Source organism: Hibiscus syriacus, unplaced genomic scaffold (genome assembly GCF_006381635.1).
Source record: "Hibiscus syriacus cultivar Baekdansim isolate YM2019G1 unplaced genomic scaffold, ASM638163v2 tig00010968_pilon, whole genome shotgun sequence".
Classification (NCBI taxonomy): Eukaryota; Viridiplantae; Streptophyta; class Magnoliopsida; order Malvales; family Malvaceae; genus Hibiscus; species Hibiscus syriacus.
The window spans coordinates 750035-765109 of record NW_024062239.1 but is presented as its reverse complement, the minus strand read 5'-3'; positions in this window follow the sequence as shown (position 1 = coordinate 765109).

Here is a 15075-nt window from a genome sequence, read left to right as displayed (position 1 = left end):
TTGTCTCCCTAAGCAAACAAAAAAATACCAATAAATAAAAGGAATATGATTTTCTCGGTAGCCAAATAAAAGCAGTCACACTTGCCACCCACCACGCAAGGCCAAGCCTTATTTGGCTTTTGTCTTCTTCAAACGAAAGCTTTGGAAGTTCCAAAATTTTGGGACTTTCAAAAATCTACAAGATCTGGTAGATACAGTGAAGAGATGACTCAAATGGGCTTCTTTAGGATCTCAAGGCAAGCGAGATTATGAAGAGATAAAACAAAAAAAATATGAAAGATCGGCGGTGAACAAAATGAATTATAAAGGCATGTGATTTATGGTCATTTTCTTTCTTTATTTTAAAATTATTTTACATCAACCGAAGACTGAACAAACCACGTGAATTCTATAATTAACTAAATTCAATGAAGGACAAAATTACACTTAAAGTCCTCAATCGTTTAAAAATTCCTTGATAACCAAAATTTTAATTAGACCACTTATATAAATTTCATATGAAATTTTAACTTATAGATTGGGGTGTTACAACGAGAGCATATGTTTCATCAAAATTTATTTCCTCTTCTTGAGTATCCCCATGAGCAACAAGTCTAGCCTTATTTCTCACTATATTGCCACTTTTATCTAACTTATTCCTAAATACCCTTGTAGTACCTATAGTATATTTGTCACTAAGCCTTTCAACTAATGTTCATACTTAACTCATCTCAAATTGATTTAACTCATTTTGCATAACCATTATCTAAAATTCATCATTTAATTCTTTTTTGATATTCTTAGGTTCTGTTCATGAGATAAATGCAACAAAATTACAAGTATTTCTAAAAGAGGATCTAGTAGTTACCTTTTTGGATGGATCACCCAAACTCTCACCATTCTTAACATCATTATACTCCCTTTGGTAGGAGACTTCCATTTTCTCTAGAGTTAGCTCCTCAAGAGAATCTTTTATTTGCTCTTTCATTTCCTCTTTAGACGATGGTTTACCAACTTCATTTGATGTCATAATACATATATCATCTTCAACACAAGAATCCTTCCTCAGAAGGGGTTATTATTGAAAACAACATGAATAGACTATTCTACCACTAGAGTACTTTTGTTAAAGACTCGATAAGCTTTAGAATTCATGGAATAACTAAGGAATATTCCATCATCACTTTTTGTATCAAATTTTCCTATATTGTCTTTTCCATTATTCAAGACAAAACACTTACACCTAAAAGGGTGAAAATAACTAGTGTTAGGCTTTTTTATTTTTGAAAAATTCACATGGGGTATTTTTTAAATATGATTAATCATTACTCTATTAATAATATAGCAAGCGGTGTTTATGGCTTCCCCCCAAAAATATTGTTTCACAAAGTATGGTTCTAGCCATTTCCTTTTAAGTTCTATTTTTCCTCTCAACAAATCCATTTTGTTGAGAGCTAGGGGTTGAAAATTATGGCTAATACCACTAAACTTGCAAAAATCTTCAAAACCAATATTTTGAAATTCAATTTCATTGTCACTCCTAACACTAGAAATTAAATAACCTTTTTCATTTTCATTTATTTTTGAAAATGTGATGAATTTGTCTGAAGTTTCATCTTTAGTACTTAAAAAGAGAACCAATGTGAATATAGAATAGTCATCAACAAGTACAAAAGCATATTATTTTCCACCCAAACTAGTAGTCATGATAAGCCCAAATAAATCCATGTGTATCAATTGTAACACTCTAATAGAGGAAACATCATTAATGGATATAAAGGAAACTTTTTTATGCTTACCCTTTACACATGCATCACAAATTTTGTCTAACTTTCTCATTTGAGGTTCTTTAGGGGCCTTTATGTTTGTATGGTTTAAAGTTATTTTTAACATAGCTAGATTTAAAAGGTTGGTCGTTTTGATAATGGTTTAATCCAACCTTATTAAAGAAGCTTTAAGATCATCAAGTCCTTTTGATGATTATCATGAACTTTAGAAAGTAAGTTATACAAATCTTGATTTTTCTTTTCAAACTCATCAAGTTTGATTTGCATATCTTTCACCTTACTTTCAAGTTCATTATTGGTCTTAGCTAAGAGATCATTTTAATTTTCTATTTTTGAAATATTTTTCTTATTCTTTGAAAGCATTATCTCATATTCTAAGGCCAATTCTTCATAGGCCTCTTTTAGTTCATCAAAAGAAAATTCATTTAAATTATATGAACTAGAATTACCATAATTTCTCCCTCAATGGACATAAGACACAAGTTGACTAATTCTTTTTCTTCTTTATCATAGCATTCTTCATTGCTCCATGAGCTACATGTGCCTTTTATGCCTTCTTGGTTGACCCCTTTATTCAATTGAGAACACTCAAACTTCATGTGTCCTGACTTCTTCCACTCATAACAAATGATGGGGTCATTCTCCTTATATTCATTCTTAAAGCCCTATTTTATTTGAAATATTTTTCCTTTACTGGACTTCATGAATTTTAAAAACCTTTTGGCAAACATTTTCATTTCTTCTTTTTCCACACTAGAATCACTCTTTTCTTTGGTAGACTAGAGAACAATCCCAACTTTCTTCTTTTCCACCTTCATCTCTTCCTTATTCTTGAGTCTTATCTTATGGGTAAGAAGAGACCCAATGAGCTCATCGAGTGTAAGAACTTCCAAGTCTTTGGCTTTTTCAATAGCCTTCTTCTTGGATTTCAAAGACACTAAAAAGCTATTAAGAAATTTCTCACATAATTGCTCAAAAGCCTTTATCTTGTTAATGATAACGGTAAAATAATCTGAAATGACTATGATGTCTTCATCGTGATTTATTTTAAAATTATCATAATTGAGTGTGAGAATACCAATCTTCGATTTCTTCACTTGAGTTGTACCTTCATGGTGACTTCAAGCTTATCCCAAGTCTCTTTTGCATTTGAGCAAGAAGACACACTACTACACTCATCGAGGTCGACCCAGTGTACAAAATAGAATGTGCATGGCCTTTGCATTGAGTTGAACGAGTCTTTGGTATTTATCGGTCCATTCTGACTTAACCCTCGATACAAGTAGCTCTCCTGGCCTCTTGTAATGAATGGATGATATATCGGTAATAACATCCCATACTGAGTAATTGGTGGCTTTAATAAACAGCATCATCAAATTCTTCCAATATGGATAGTTAGCACCATGCAAACAAGAAGGCTTTGATATGGATTTAGACTCACCAAAAATTTTAAAAATAGATGGAGTGGTCATTGATGATGATTTTATTAACTTCTTCTAAGGATCTTATTAAAAATATGTTAAGTCTGCCAATGAGATTAGCTCTAATATCAATTGTTGAGTCAATCGAATGGAGGAAATAGCCAATATAGGGGTGAATTAGAAATTTAAAAATTTGGTGGAAGCTTAAAGAAAAATGAATAGATGAACAAAAGAATTTTAGAGTGGTTCAACATTCTAAACTAAAGTCTACATCCACTACCTTAGCTATCCACAGTAAGAATTTTCACAAATTCACTAATTTGTAGCAACCTTTAAAGATAAAGTTTAACCTTACAACTCCCTCAAGATTTATACCCCAAATTCTCGAGAAACCCTCTCAAAAAGAAAATTACAAACTGTAAACTTAGAAAAACCTCACTAGGAATGTGTTTGCACAATTTTAGAACAAATAAAAACACTTGAGAAATAGAAAGAAATTGAGTACAAAATTGTTCTTTAAAAGTAAAAAGAATATTGAAAAATGTTGACTTGAATTTGGCTCTATTTGATTGGTTAGGCTTTTTTGTGATATCTTGTCTTCACATATGACTTCAAATCTTATTTTTATACCCCCTTTATTCTATTCTAGCCATTTGGGTAGTTATGGGAGTTAATAGATCTAATGGGTGGGATAAAATTTAATATGATAAATATTTCCCAGACGTCTTAAGTACCGATACTCATGCTTGGAGTATCGGTACTAACTACATTAAATATAAAAATATAGTCTTTGGGGAAAGGGAGTAACGATACTAATCAAGAGAGTATCAATACTACAATTATAAGTAGTAATGATACTTAAAGGAGTATCGGTACCAAAATGGTATATTATCTTTTAACAAACTCAAAAACATAAATGGGCACTACGAGTTTCGATACTGATTAGTAAACAATAATATGGTCAAGAAAAAGTATTCTCATTCATTTTTTTTAGTTACATGGCAGCCGCCTTTATAGTAGTAGTACGTCATTCTAGAAAGTTCTATAACAAACTAACAATATTCTCTAACCATAAGGCTAACGTCGTTTATATAGATGACTCACTATGTAATTAGCCTTGTATTATAGAATAACCACTACATTCTCTTTTTTGTTTTGTAGTTTGATCATAACTATAACATTCTTCCATCTTTTCTATAGTTTTTCCACTGTGAAGATGAATTTTCTCTCGAAAAGAAATAAAGGAAAATTTCAACAGTGGTTTGCTTAAACCATCAATTATTTGATGAAGGGCAGGAAATAGTTCACATTTAACTCATTATTTGTCACCTTCTCGAGCATGAATCACATGTCGAGCTCAACATGTTTTGACTTGGCATGGAAAATGGGGTTTGTGATCATAGCTATAATGCTCGTGTTGCCACTCCATACAACTAGGGTTTTCTCTTTCTTCTCTCTCATGTCTTGTAACAAAGTTCGTAACCACACAACCTCAGAGAAAATGTATGCAAGGCTTCTATACTCAGCTTCGGTGGTAGATCGAGCCACTATTTTTTACTTCCATAAACTCTATGAGAGATGGTTATCACCGAGGAAGACACACTGTCCTAAAATGGACATTCGATTATTGGGGCTACTTGCCCAATTGGCATCAACAAAACACACTAGTTAGGATGTTGATCTATCTACATTGAAAACAAGACTATAGTGAATGGTGCCTACAAGATAACATAGAATTCTTTTACTGGCCACCCAATGTCTTTCATATGGGTTATACATATATTGGGCAATCCTATGAATATTGAATGCCACATCTGGGTGAGTGTGGCTAAGGTATAGCAGCGCCCCCACGATACTATAAAATGTCTACCCATCAACTAAAGGTTTACCTGAATCTTTTGTGAGTTAGAGAGATAAAACCATAGGAGTGGGAATAGGATTTACGTGAAACATCTTGATTTTTTCAAGCAAATCATGAACAAACTTTTGTTATCGAAGAACAAGTTTGCTGTCATCCCTCATTAATTCAAGACTGAGAAAGAAATTCAAGGCCCCAAGATTCTTCAAAGAGAATTGTTGAACAATAGTTTCAATTGCTTTGGATGAGTCTCTTGTGCTGACAATGTCATCAACATAGATTAGCATGAACACACGAGTGATATCCTTGCATCGTATGAACAAAGAGGTATTTGTTGTTGTTTCTCATAAACTAACATTAATCAAGAACTATCTCAACTTAGCATACCACGTTCTCATATCTTCTTTGAGACCGTAAAGAGCCATCTTCAATTTATAAATTAACATAGCACCATTAGAATCTCGTAGCTCAAAGCCTGGGGGTTGAGTTATAAAGACTTTCTTACCAAGTTCCCCATTTAAAAAGGCTTTATTAACATCTACTTGGCATAGTTGCCAACCATGAGAAACAACTATTGAAATAACAACATTGACAATAGCCATTTTAGCCACTATACTAAATGTATCCCTGAAATCATAAATAGGGTTTATAAAACGTGCCATAGTCCCATCAGTGTTGTGTTTTACTTTGAAAATCCATTTGCAATCCATATCCAAATGACTAATAGGTAATTGTTTGAGGGTCCATGTGTCATTTCAAATTAAAGCATTATACTCATCATAGACAGCTTGCTTCCTGTGGGTGATGCAAGAGAATAAAACACTATTTCTAGATAATCAAGTTCAACTTGGAATATTGATTGAGAAACAAAAACTTTGGGCTTAAAGATCACTATTTTACTCCTTGTAACCATTGGGTGAAGGTTATGAGTGGTGCCATGATTACGACTTTCTACCTGATCACTTGTAAATGTATATACTAAGGCATGCAAATATGTGCAAGTGTACACAATCGATGCAAGTAATATAGTAGTGAGTGAGTATCGTCTCCACAGGGATTGGAGGGCTTTTAAAAGATTACTACAACTAAGAATATATGTCACTAACTAATCCTAAGTAACTAAGTCTAATGATATAAACAAGCGAAATATGTAGTGGAAAATTGTATGAACATATCGAAAAAAAAGTATGACCGAGGCAAGAAAAATTGTAAAGTGAAGTGAGCAGAAAAGTTTTGTCGAGGCAAGAAAAATATGTAAAGGTAAACAAATAAATGGTGTTAAGGCTAAAGTTGTTAAAACTCTATAAATAAACTGGCAAGCTCACACAATCAGACTTCTAACAGAGCAATTAGGTTGGATTTTCTACTGCAAGAAATTATTCTATGTATAGGATGATTTAGTATGCTATGCCTATGCTGACATGATTTACTAAAGTATTCCAGGACTTTTGCTACGGCAATACTAATCAGAGTGAACTACAACCCTTGGTTTGTCAAACTATTTTTGTGGCAGTACCAATCAGCGTAACATATAGCTTTTGCCTATCTTACTCAAGTATTTACCCCTTTTAGTCGAATAAAACCCTCTCTTTATCTCTAAGCTGGGTTAGAACCTCGCCATCCTGGATTAGTTCCCTTGTTCACATAGATTTAACCTAACTCTCTTGATATTAGGTATCAACTCCTAGAAAAATGGCAATCTCTCAAAAGCTCTTATAAAGACTAGGAATGTTTTGATGTGGCACCAGACAATATCTCAAAAGCTCTTACAGTGTTAGGGCAAAAGATTAAATTAGTGAATAAAACAACACTTAGTACAAACAAACTTAATCATTCATTAACAACTGAATAAAGTATCATCAAAGCATCATCCAATACCAAATAAAATAGTTCATGGTGTGGTAGATATCATCCCAAAAATCAATCTTTAAGTACAAGCCCTTAAAGATAATAAAATAAAGAACAAGAGAAACAAAAAATCCCAAAATAGAGCTTTGACATGACATCAGACTACCACCATGACTGCTCCAGTGCACCAGCCTCTCTCGAGGGCCTGGTCGCCGCCCCATTGAAGCCTAACTATTGAGGCTACCAAGGACGGACGAGTGGGGAAAGGTGGAAAAAAGGACATCGTTGCCTCTTTTTTCGAAGCCTATGGTATTTTCTCTGTATGGTTTTGAACACCTTATGAAAAGTTATAATGGGGTATTTATAGTGGGAATTTCTAGGGTTTAGTGCTATTGGAAATTCCCTATATACCCTTAAAGTTAAACCCTTTTTGTGAATAACATAGCAATTTATGATGGTCTCAAATTCCTTGATGAGGGCATGATTGCACGTAAGGTAGATTGGACAGTTGGCCATGTGATGTCAGTAATTTTGTCTCATACTACGTCAGACTGGTGAGATAAAACTCGCATTGGCAAGAAAATTTGTTCCTCACTGTCTTCGTCTTCTATTCCACTGGCCCTAGCAAATTAATTTGTCTCGGAAAATAAATTCTTCCTCGGTCATTTCCTGCATCATCACAACCAACAACGAACATTTATCATCAGCATCATCAGTTTAATCAAATAAACTTTACCTCGGTAAAACTTTTCCACCACATAAAAAAATGTCCTAAATGCAACTATAGGTAGCTAAAAAGCTATTTTAATAGCTTTTAGACACTCAATAACTTAAGAAAAAAGACCTAAAATATAGTCTTTCTACGGAGTTATCACACCCCTAAACTTAAGCTATTGCTTGTCCTCAAGCAATGGATAATGAGAAATAGAAAAAATGAAATGCTAAGGAAAAGTCTAAATCAGGACAATCAAGTGGTTTAAAAATTTTAGCCCTCGACAACAAGTTTGGCCTCAACATGATAGACTAACTGAGAAGCCAAGTACCATTCCCTAGGTCAGGATCCTTTATCAGTGTGTGTGCGTGATTGTATCTAGTCTATGCTTAACAAATTTAGAAAACTCCTAAGTAAGTTCTTTTCTTTTTCCAATGCATAAAATTATTCATTAAGCACAACGTCACTCCTATTTATTCAACATTTAATTTTAGAGATTTTTTATCTTTTTTTCATTTAACAACTACTACAAGGGGAGTCATCCAATCACACCTACCATCCCACACTCTAGGTGAAAGGGAGCATACCTTCCATCCCCGAGCTAGTCAGGTAGAGTCATCCCGTGACTGCTTTCATTCACTCATGTGCCAAGGCTACCATTTATTTAAGGGGTATCCAGGTAATACCGATGCACAGAGGAGTGTCCCTCTACAGTTATGCCGAGATATTTATTTTCAATTCATAACATTAAGTAGTTCAACTTAATCTTTTCAATAATTTGATTCCACGTCGCGTAAAAGTTCTATCCTAAAAATTTTCTAAGTACCTTAAGCATAAAACACATAATACAGTCGTGTTAAAAGAATCACAAAGAATCATGTCCTAAGGTTGGTTCTACCCTCTTCATCAGTCATGTACAATAATTTTGGCCAAGGCAAATTTTTTCATCATCAGACATCATAAACTTATTCCAAATAACTAGCCTAATCCTAATTAATGCCATAACAACAAAAAAAAACTTTCTCTACTAAACATTATCAATGCAAAAGACTAAGTATGATAAATACCTCCCCCAAACTTGAGGGATTCATTGTCCTCAATGCATGAAGACTAAACTAAAGATGAAATGTAATGCAAGGTACCTTGACTAATATCTACTTTGATTGTGGTGGGGTTAGTTTGTGCAGATTCCTTAAGTGGAGAAGTCTAAACGTGATTGTTTGTCCTCTTTAGGTGATGCTTGATTAGAGGTGTTGTAATTCGTCATGGCATTTGTGCAGCTGAGTAGACATCATCAGTAATGTCATCGTTTGTGCCAACACTAATTGAGTATTCTTTCTAAGTTCGTGCTATATCCACAGGGGATTTACTCTTATCCACATGGTTGGGAGCCAGTTCTTATAAAAAAAAACTAATATTAGAAGTAAATAAAGAAATAACGCAAAGAAAAACAAACACACAAACAAACAAAATAATTTTTTCATGACAAAAAAATAAAATAAAGAGGCTTGAAGGGATGCAAAATCCAAACATCTTGAATTGATATGACAATTATTTCGCGTTTAATCGGAAACAGTATAGACCAAAATGCCCCACATATATAACAGTTCCACCTTCAAAATATTTTTCCCTAGCATCTCATCTCTTGCACATCTGAATTTTAGGACCTTTGCAGTAGTCATTTCTCCTTTAAAGTGATCTCTACATGAAGCTGAATCGTAGTGGAATAGGATCTCTTCGTTTTACTTCTTCAACCTTTGAGGGAAATGTGGTGGGGGTTTGACTTCATCTACTCTGGGTGGGGGTGAAATTTTTGTCGTGGCAATAAATTTTCCTTCATCAGTAGGATGACTTGTTGAACTATCGCCCTTTTCCTTCTAATTAGGTAACTCGTCTTGTTCAATATTTTAAGCTTGAATTTTAGATTCTTCATGTGTAATGCTGTGGTGAGAGATTTCTTGCTTCATCCCCCCAAACTTATCTTCCAGATTAATTTAGGTGTTGTTCCTCAGTGCAAGTGCATTGCATTGCTCTTTTCCATGAGGCTTAGTGACCTCAGTATCACTAGGGAGGCTTCATTGTGAGCAAGAATGTAATGCCATGACAATTTGGCCCACTTGGTTCTCCAATGCTCTCAAAGATGAGCTATAACTTTTTAATAAAGTTGTTTGTAACAGTGCGCCTTGGCTTTTCAATTGTTGAAGAGTGTTTGTGCAACAAGACCTTAGTTGAAGTCGTGAAATCTTTTGTCAAGTCCATAAAACTTGCAGTTAAGCTGTGAGGGAATTAGAATTTGAGGAAGATGATGAACCCTTGTTAATATTTTCCAGGGCATCTGTTGATGCTGAAAATTTGTAGGTTCAGAAATATTTTGTTGTGGCATGTTAAGTTTGCATGCATGGTTGTTGTTGGTCCCTTGATTACCGCACAAAAAATTTAGGTTCCCATCCAGTATTGTATGTATTAGAGTAGGGGTTGTTGTTGCTTTTATTAAAATTGCCCACGAAATTGATGGACTCCTGGTTTTCTAGGTATTCACTTTCATGATGGTTGTCGTAGCAAAAAATGAATGCTGAGCTGGTTACCTTGATTTCTTTCACCTTGCTGGAACGCTGCAAAATTTTCAACATATTTGTTATGGCAGAAAGTTGGGTACACACGGAATCCTTGGCATCAAGTTCAAATGCCCCAAACACTTTCCTTCCAGTTCCTAGCCTTGTAGACATGAATTGATAATCGTTGTTCGCTATCCTATCAAGGATATCAAAGGCTTCCTCGGACAATTTGTCAAGCAGAGTACCATTCATCGAGTCATCCAACATCATGCGAGTGGTGCGTTGAATCCATTGTAGGACATCACAACTTGAGTACAGTCGTGGAATCCTTGATTGGTACACTTACGAAGAAAACTTTTGTATTGGTCCCAACAGTCATACATAGACTCTTCATCGCCTTGGCAAAAAGATGATATGGAATTCCTAAGATGGTTTTTCATATTGGGTGGATTATGCCATATCAAAAATTGTTTGCACAAATATACCCAAGTCCTTATCAAGACAGAAGGTAGTCCATTAAGGCGTGCCCTGGCGTGATCTTTCAAAGAATATGGAAATAACTTCACTTTTAGCACATCATCATGCACACCTTGTTATTGAAAGGAGTCACAGACCACCAAAAATGCTCGAACATGTTGCCTTGCATCCTCATGAGGAGCACCACCAAATTGTCCAATCAAGTCCAACATGTCGAACATAACGGTTTGAGCTCAAAGTGGTCTGCCTGAATCTTGGGAGCTACAATAGTAGGCTTAAGGTCATCCAAGGTGGGAGCTAAGTGATCTCTAATAGTTCGTGGTCTTACAACATTCTTCAAATTTTATTTTTCGTGGCATTTAATTCTTCAGGTTCCTCCACTTCATTTTGAACTTCATATATAGCTTTTTGAGCTCATTGAACATATATTCTTTGGTCGAATTTTTTTCGATCTCAGGTTCAAAATGAGAAAATGGTTACTTATGACTTATACAAGTTATGTAACTGCACAACATCTGAAAAGGGTAAACAAAAATAGCGAATAAATCCATAAAAATAAAATAATAAAGAAACAAGATAATGCTATAACAAAACTTTTCAAAACACTAATTGCCAATCCCCGGCAACGGCGCCAAAAACATGATCGCTTATAAATGTATATGCTAAGGTAAGCAAATTTGCTCAAGTATGCACAATCGATGAAAGTAATATAGTAGTGAGTGAGTATCATCTCTACAGTGATTTGAGGGCTTTTAAAAGATTACAACAACTAGGAATAGGTGTCACTAACTAATCCTAAGCATCTAAGTCTAATGATATAAACAAGGAAAATATGCAGTGACAAATGGTATGAACATATCCAAAAAAAACGTATGGTCGAGGCAAGAAAAATTGTAAAGTGAAGTGAACAGAAAAGTTTTGTTAAATGCAAAGGGAACTCTATAAATAAATGGCAACCTCACACAATCAGACTTCTAATGGAGCACTTGGGTGGATTTGCTACGGCGAGAAATTATTCTATGTCTAGGATGATTTAGTATGCTATGTCTATGCTACCCAATAGGATTTACTAATGTATTCTACGAATTTTTCTATGGAAATATTACTGGACGTGAACTATAACCTTTGGTTTGTCAAACTGTTACTGTGGCAATACCCCTCAGCGCAAATTGTAGCTTTTGCCTATCTTACTCAAGTGTTTATCCCTTTTAGTCGAATGAAACCCTCTTCTTATCTCTAAGGCGGGCTATAACCTCACCATCCGAATTAGTTCCCTTGTTCACATAGATCTAACCTAACTCTCGATATTAGGTATTAACTCCTAGAAAAATGGCAATCTCTCGAAAGCTATTACAAAGACTAGGAATGTTTTGCCGTGCCACCAGGCAGTCTCTCAAAAGCTTACAGTGCTAGGACAAAAAATTAAAACAATGAACAAAACAACACTTAGTATAAACAAACTTAATCATTCATTAACAATTGAATAAAGTATCATCAAAGCATCATCCAATACCAAATAAAATAGTTCATGGTGTGGTAGATATCATCCCAAAAATCATTATTTAAGTACAATCCCTTAAAAGATAATAAAATAAAGAACAAGAGGAAGAAAATCTCCCAGAACAAAGCTTTGTCGTGACATCATACCACCACCATGACTGCTCCAGCGTACCAAGCTCTCTCGAGGGCCTAGCCACCGCCCTAGCGAAGCCTGGCTATGGAGGGCACCAAGAACAGACGAGTGGGGAATGGTGGAAAAAAAGGACATCGCGGCCGCCTTTTTCCAAGCCTAGGGTATTTTCTCTGTATGAATCTAAACACCTTATGAAGAGTTATAATGGGGTATTTATAGTGGGAATTTCTAAGGTTTAGTGCCATTGGAAATTCCATAAATACCCTTGAAGTTAAACCCTTTTATGAATAACATAGTAGTTTACGGTGGTCTCAAATTCCTTGATGAGGGCATGATTGCACGTGAGGTAGATTGGACAACTGGCCATGTGATGTCAGTAATTTTTTCTTGTACTATGTCAGACTGGCGAGATAAAACTCACCTTGGAACGAAAATTTGTTCCTCACTATCTTCTTCTTATGTTCCACTGGCCCTAGCAAATTAATTTGTCTCAGCAAATAAATTTTCCTCAGTCATTTCCTACATCATCACAACCAACAAAGAGCCTTTCTCATCAGCATCATCAGTTTAATCAAATAAACTTTGCCTCGACAAAACTTATCCATCACATGAAAATATGTCCTAAATATAACTATATGCAGCTAAAATGTTATTTCAATGGCTTTTAGACACTCAATAACTTAAGTAAAAAGACCTAAAATATAGTCTTTTTATGGAGTTATCACTACTACCTCATGAACCATACTTATTTCGGGGATTAAACTACTACTGAGCTATCCAACCTCAATGGGTTGAGTGCCTACACTACAGCAAAATAGGTTTTTAGCGGCGTTTTTTAGTTCTATAGCGGAGTTTTTAAACGATGCTAAAAATTTTCTCGGCGTATATAAAAATGCCACAATAAGCGCCGCTAAAACTAGCGTCGCAAAAGGTAGCGGCGTAAACGCCGCAAAAAGTCCAGCTCTATAGCGGTGTTTTTCTGAAAAACGTCGCAAAAGGCAAGATCTATAGCAAAAATGTCGTAAAAGGTCAAGCTCTATAGTGGCATTTTTCAGAAAAACACCGCATAAGGTCAAGATCTATAGCGGCGTTTTTCTTAAAAGTGCCGCTAATTACCTTATCTTTAGTGGCGTTTGTTTTCTTAAACGCCACTACATGTTATGATATTTAGCGACGATTTTGTAAAAAAAACGCCGCTATTAACTATGTATATAGTGGCGTTTTTTACAAACGCCATAAAAAATGTGTGATCATTTGTGGCGTTTACATCACAAAACGCCGCAAAAGAACCTGACTTTTAGTGGCTTTTATTTACAATCGCCACAATAGTTAATTGATTTCGCATATATCATTTTCTACTTTATATTACGCAAATTTAATATTCTATATCATTATCTAATAATAATAAACTTAAAATTTAATTACGACACAAATTATGTTGAAAAAAATCAAATTTTATAAAATTAAATTAAAATGTAACATAGTTCAAGATTGTTCACTAGAATTTATTATAGATTCTTTCTCTTTCAATAGAATAAAAACATTGTTCACTAGAATAAAAAGCAATCTTCTAGTGGCAATTTTCCTTTTGGCATGCAACTTCAGTTGATTCTTTTCATCAGAAATATACCTTCAATTCAAACAATAATGAAAACAATGGATTCAGAGACAATATATTACAAGAAGATAAACTAGAAGAAAAAGCATGATTCTAAACAATATTACCTCCTCCAAATTTCTTGCCTTCAGGATCCATGTGTTAATGATTCATGAAATATGTACCATCATAAACTGCAAACTTTTAGTCAAAAGTCTAGGAAATTTTCCATGAATATCGACTCAAAACATCTATAAAGGTTAAACAAAGATTTAAGCGATTGCTAGCATGTGCACATAAATATTGCATAAAACAAAAAACTAATAATAATAAATAAGCAGATCAATGACTAGACTCACGGAGTTTGAATCAGCGCCTTGTACTGGATAGCTCTTAAACCCTTCATCTTCTGAACTTCCTCGAGAGGAAGGAGTTACATAGAAAACTTTAAGCTTGCACTCATGTATCTCCCTAGTGCTATCCTTATTAAACTGAATGCAAAGACAAGGATGACATTCCAAAGATCGTATAGAACTATGAATAGGTATGATAAATGTAGTCAAATGAAAAAAGTTATTCTCGCTGTCAGTATTCTTACAGCATCAGCCGGGAGATCATACACATCGGTATTTGAAGGGACTACGGTACTTTCTAGCAGAAATTTTTCTTTGCATTGCATATCTGGAGGATATTCCCGTTGAGCTTGGAGAGTGACTGGGATTCAATCAGATAAACGAAAATCAGTATCATCCATATAAGAATCTCAACGAATTAACCAAGAAAAAGCAATGGATAGAAGCATATTGTGAAAATTTTAATTTATAAGATGGTGTTACGACGGAATGATTTATAGATAAAACCTCTAATGACAGATGAATCCAAAGGTTGTACAATACCGGTGTTTGGTCGCACAAAATACTTCTTAGGAGAAGTCGTTTTAACCTAACATGATAATGAATTGGGAGAATTAAAATTATACAAACATAAAAATATCCCGGAACAGAAAAGAGAATACACATAACAAGTAATCGGATGCATTTGTAATGGTGACAGAACTCTGTGTACCTTAAATGCCACATGGTGTTATGTGTTGTTCACCACTTTAAGATCACAAATGCTTGGCTTTTCAAGCTCAACTGAAAACACGAATAGCACAACCAAAATGCAACTAAAACTTAAAATATTAATCCTCAGCTAACTTCTAAATT